Source organism: Oenanthe melanoleuca, chromosome 2 (genome assembly GCF_029582105.1).
Source record: "Oenanthe melanoleuca isolate GR-GAL-2019-014 chromosome 2, OMel1.0, whole genome shotgun sequence".
Taxonomy (NCBI): Eukaryota; Metazoa; Chordata; class Aves; order Passeriformes; family Muscicapidae; genus Oenanthe; species Oenanthe melanoleuca.
This window is the reverse complement of record NC_079335.1, coordinates 74,858-80,857: the sequence shown is the minus strand read 5'-3', so window position 1 is coordinate 80,857 and position 6,000 is coordinate 74,858.

Here is a 6,000-nt window from a genome sequence, read left to right as displayed (position 1 = left end):
GAGCCTTTAGTCACTGTGTGAAGTCTGCAATTCCAGTACTTGGGTGATGATTGTTACTCACTGCATAATCCAGCAAAGATGCTCCTGCTTCTGGGAGCAGGGATTAATGCACGCCCAAATTACTGCCAGCTCTGAGAATATCACTATTCAGGGATGGGAAAAAAACCAATATGAAACACAGCAAGATCTTCAGTGTCTTAGCTTTCCTTTTCCTGTGTTTAAAAAAAACTCCAAAAACCCAAACACTGTTTTGTTTACATTATTAAAGTTTTTAAAATAGTTGAGTGATAAAAACCAACCCATTTCCTGTAGCTCAGTCAGGTTTTCCTGAGTCTGGCTGGATGGATGGGCACCGTGCTGTGCCCCCTAGGGAAGGAGGAGCAGTGTCAGGAAGGTGGATTTCCTTTTCCTAGAGCCACGGTAGTACCAGACCTCAGCCTCATTCTTCCACCTGTGTGGCAGGTACAGCTGGAAGAGGGCTTGGCTCCTCAGGAACAGCCTTGTCCTTGCTCAGGTTCAGGAGTCTGAGCTGCATGCCCCACACAGGCTCTGTGCACGGTCCTCTGCTGCATTCCATGTCTCTGTTCTCTCCCCACTTGCTTTCCAGGGCCAGTTTCTCTCTTAGTGTGTGTGATTTGCCCACCACAAATGAACCCTGATTAGGTAATGGGAAGTAGTTATCCCTTCAGACAAAAGTCTGAAATTGTTTATTTAGAGATATTTATTTAGGGATTATTCATGTAGGGTTGGAACTAGATGGTCTTTTAGACCCCTTCCAAGCCCAACCATGCCATGATTTATGATTTGTATATACACAGGAACAGAAATAACCCAGTTCATTATACAGGGAGAATGCAAAGATCTCCAAGGCTGCACAGGCAAAGAGCAGAGCACAGCTGGCTGGGTTGGAAGGTTTGCAGGAAACACTCCTGCAGCAGCAGCAGCAGCAGTGACTCACAAATGGGCCACCCCTCTGACCCTGCTGAATGCAGCTCTTCAGGAGTCAGTCCTGTCAGGTACTGGGAGGTAAGGTGAGGGATGGCATCGTTGTTCCTTCCCTGCATTTCCCTCTGTATATGAATAACAGCAGGCCTGGGATAACTGTAGGATTCTGTTCAGGGACTGTCTGCCAGCAGAGAGGAGGGGCTGTCATGGAAGCTGCAAACCAGAACACATTCACCTGTTTCTCAGCTCTGAGAAACCCGGCCCTGGAACTCCTGGGATAACCTGAGGCTGGAGAATGTTGGGTTCCAGTCCTGCCCACCAGCTGCCCTGGAGAGAAACAGCTGGAGGAGACGAACCTGTGGCTGCAACTCAGTGCCACTTTTGCTGCTGTTGCAGTTTTTGTGGATTCTGTGCTGACAGTCACCACTAGTGACGCACATGGAGCCCCAAAGCTGGAGCTCTGCAGGACCTCCCGTGCCACAGCTACCACCGCCACCACCACCGAGGCTCTGCCGTCTCTGGCCTCGGGCAAAGCCGCCTCAGCGGTTCAGGTCCCTGGTGCTGCTGCAGCGCAGCCCCGCGTGCATGAACCGAGCTGGTGATCAGCTGGAACGGCTGCCAGGCGGAGCAGGGACCCGGCGGGACGGGGGCTGAACGAGAACAACAACGAGAACAACAACGATAACAACAACAACCTCGTGTGCGGCACCGGGCCGGGGGCTGGCTGTGCAGGGACCGGACCGGGCCGGGCCGGGAGCGGGGTCAGGGCGGGACCCAGAGCGGAGCAGGAGCAGCGCGGCCGGGCCGGGAGCGGGACCCGTAACGGCGGGAGCAGCGGGGCCGGACCCAGAGCGGAGCAGGAGCAGCCGGGCCGGGAGCGGGACCCGGAACGGCGGGAGCAGCGGGACCGGACCCAGAGCGGCGGGAGCAGCGGGGCCGGGCCGGGAGCGGGACCCGGAGCGGCGGGAGCAGCGGGGCCGGACCCAGAGCGGCGGGAGCAGCGGGGCCGGGCCGGGAGCGCGCGGACCGGGCCGGGCGGGGCCGGAAGTAGCGGGGGCGCGGCCCTGTCATGTGGCGCCGTCACGTGATGCTGCGCCCTGCCGCTCCCCGATGACGTATAGTGACGTCCCAGTGATGCGTCGTGACGCTCCCCGATTACGTCACCGTGACGCCATGCGCGCCCGGCCCAGGCGGAGCGAGGCGAGGCGAACGGATCTCGGGATCCTGCAGCGGAGCGGCTCCGGGCCCGGCTCGGGGGATCCTGGAGCGGAGTGCTCCGGGCGCGGCTCGTGACCCCGGGATTCGCAGGGTCATCCAGCCCGGCTCCTGTCCCTAGGACTGGCAGGGTCACCGAGCCCGGCTCCCGTCCCCGGGACTGGCAGGGTCACCCAGCCCGGCTCGTGTCCCTGGGACTGGCAGGGTCACCCGGCCCGGCTCCCGTTCCCGGGACTGGCAGGGTCACCCAGCCCGGCTCGTGTTCCTGGGACTGGCAGGGTCACCCGGCCCGGCTCCCGTCCCCGGGACTCGCAGGGTCACCCGGCCCGGCTCCCGTCCCCGGGACTGGCAGGGTCACCCGGCCCGGCTCCCGTCCCCGGGACTCGCAGGGTCACCGAGCCCGGCTCCCGTCCCCGGGATTCGCAGGGTCATCCAGCCCGGCTCCTGTCCCTAGGACTGGCAGGGTCACCGAGCCCGGCTCCCGTCCCCGGGACTGGCAGGGTCACCGAGCCCGGCTCGTGTCCCCGGGACTGGCAGGGTCACCGAGCCCGGCTCCTGTCCCCGGGACTCGCGGGGTCACCGAGCCCGGCTCCCGTCCCTGGGACTCGCGGGGTCACCGAGCCCGGCTCGTGTCCCCGGGACTCGCGGGGTCACCGAGCCCGGCTCCCGTCCCCAGGACTGGCAGGGTCACCCAGCCCAGCTCCTGTCCCCAGGACTCGCACATGTGCCACAGTGCAGTGTCCCAACAGCTCTCACCCTCTGGGTGAAGAATCTTTTTCTAATTTCCAACCTAACCCTCCCCTACACAACTTCAGGCCATTGCCTTGGATCCTGTCACTGGTGACCACAGAAAAGAGATCAGTGTCTGCACCTCGTCCCCTCATAAGGGAGTTTCAGACAGTGACGAGTCTGGACTAGAAATTAAAAAGTGTCTCCCGTGACTGTTGAAGATAGAGGCTCTGCCAGTGTGGGGATGAGCTCTGGCTCTGGATGTCTTCATTCCTGTGGGAGAGCATTAACTGGCCCAGCCAAGCAGGTCTGGATTTTTCTCTTCATCAGATCATACTGGATGTTCTGAATCCCCCCCATCTGCACAGGGAACCCTCCAGTGTGGTCAGTGAGGTTAAGGCCAGGTGACCTGATCCCAGGGATCCTTCCTTAGGTCAAGGACCCTTCCTGGGCTTTTCCCCAGAAGGAGAGGATGGCCATCAGGGCTGAACACAGGTAAACAAAAAAGCAAACCTCACAACAACTTGGTACCCAAACAGTGCTGCTGTATACATATAACATTGATTCTTTGCAGATTATTACCCATCAGCCCATTAACTGAAGGCAGTTTTCTTTAAAAAAGCAAACAACGTCTAAGAGTGAAACTATGTAAGGCCACATTCCTGCTCCCACTCCCAGAGTTCCATTCAGATGTTGGTTCTGCTTGTTAGAATAATGTGGGATTTCTTCACAGTTCTTTACAATAAAAAGTCAGAAGAACTAGAGGGGGATGATTCGTGTAGCCACTGAAGAGACTTTTCCAATCTGTCAGCACAGCAGGGGGTGGGAATTGGATTAGGGACCTGTGAGTTGAGTGACCGAACCTGTGGTCACTGCAGTAAAAATCAGCTCAGTGCCACTCAGTGCCTGGGACTCCTTGAAACTGAGCTGGCATAAAAACAGGCAGATCACGTTAAACAGCTTCAGAGCAGACAGACAAAGGGTGAAAGCAAAGCTGCACTTAACCCAGATAATCTGATGTGTACAAATGCAGAGCCTGAACAGATCAAACCCAGAGTGGCAGCTGGGATGAGTCACCAGTGTGAAGTCAAGGGGAAGATTCACCACCTTCTCCTCCATTATCAGAGAGCCTGTGGATCTGCACTGCTAAAGAAGTGACTCTGGAATGAGTTCCTGCTCTCCAGATTACCTTGTCTCTGCTCGTGGTGCCTTTGGGGCAGGTAATGTGTCTGTTCCCTGCATTCTGTCAGTGATTACATGGGCCACCGGTTCCCTGGTGGATGGAGCCAGGAGCCAAGTGTGGTATTCACAGAATCATGGAATCATTTGGGTTGGAAGGGACCTCAAAGCCCATCCAATCCCACCCCTTGCCACAGGCAGGGCCACCTCCCACTATTCCAGGTTGCTCCCAGGCCTATCCAACCTGGCCTTGGACACTTTCAGGGATGGGGCAGCCACAGCTTCTCTGGACAACCTGTGCCAGGGCCTCCCCACCCTCACAGAGAACTTCCTGCCAGTGTCCCATCTAAACCTACCAGAAGCCAAGCTCCCATCAGGTTAGATTTCCATGATTTCAGTTTTAAAATCATGGAATCAAAGAATCATTACGGTCACAATAGACCTGTAAGAGCATCAAGACCAACCACCAGCCCAGCACCATCACCACGTTCACTACTAAACTATGTGCTTGAGTGCCACATCCCCATGTGTTTTGAATTATGTGGCACTTGAGGACACCAATTTGTTCAATCCCCTCTTGATCAGTGCTGAAACCCCTCACAGTGCTCCTGTTCAGGCTGTTGCCAAAACTGGGCTACAGCAGTACCCCAGCGTGACCTGTCCAACACACATGGCTGTGCTGGTTCCTGTGGAGAATAGTGCAGCAGAGCTCTCCTTCCTGCTGCCCATCCACTCAGGCTGTTCACTCCCTGCTGCTGCCCAGCTGCCCAGGCTGTTCACTCCCTGCTGCTGCTCAGGCTGTTCACTCCCTGCTGCTGCCCATGCACTCAGGCTGTTCACTCCCTGCTGCTGCCCACCCACTCAAGCTGTTCACTCCCTGCTGCTGCCCAGCTGCTCAGGGTGTTCACTCCCTGCTGTTGCCCACCCACTCAGGCTGTTCACTCCCTGCTGCTGCCCACCCACTCAGGCTGTTCACTCCCTGCTGCTGCCCAGCTGCCCAGGCTGTTCACTAACTGCTGCTGCCCACCCACTCAGGCTGTTCACTCCCTGCTGCTGCCCACCCACTCAGGCTGTTCACTCTCTGATGCTGCCCAGCTGCCCAGGCTGTTCACTCCCTGCTGCTGCCCACCCACTCAGGGTGTTCACTCCCTGCTGCTGCCCACCCGCTCAGGCTGTTCACTCCCTGCTGCTGCCCACCTGCTCAGGCTATTCACTCCCTGCTGCTGCCCATGCACTCAGGCTGTTCACTCCCTGCTGCTGCCCACCCACTCAGGCTGCTCACTAACTGCTGCTGCCCACCCACTCAGGCTATTCACTCTCTGCTGCTCAGGCTGTTCACTCCCTGCTGCTGCCCACCCACTCAGGCTGTTCACTCCCTGCTGGTGCCCACCCACTCAGGCTGTTCACTCCCTGCTGCTGCCCAGCTGCCCAGGCTGTTCACTAACTGCTGCTGCCCACCCACTCAGGCTGTTCACTCCCTGCTGCTGCCCACCCGCTCAGGCTGTTCACTCCCTGCTGCTGCCCACCTGCTCAGGCTATTCACTCCCTGCTGCTGCCCATGCACTCAGGCTGTTCACTCCCTGCTGCTGCCCACCCACTCAGGCTGTTCACTCCCTGCTGCTGCCCACCCACTCAGGCTGCTCACTAACTGCTGCTGCCCACCCACTCAGGCTATTCACTCTCTGCTGCTCAGGCTGTTCACTCCCTGCTGCTGCCCACCCACTCAGGCTGTTCACTCCCTGCTGGTGCCCACCCACTCAGGCTGTTCACTCCCTGCTGCTGCCCAGCTGCCCAGGCTGTTCACTCCCTGCTGCCCAGCTGCTCAGGGTGTTCACTCCCTGCTGCTGCCCAGCTGCCCAGGCTGTTCACTCCCTGCTGCTGCCCAGCTGCTCAGGCTGTTCACTCCCTGCTGCTGCCCACCCACTCAGGCTG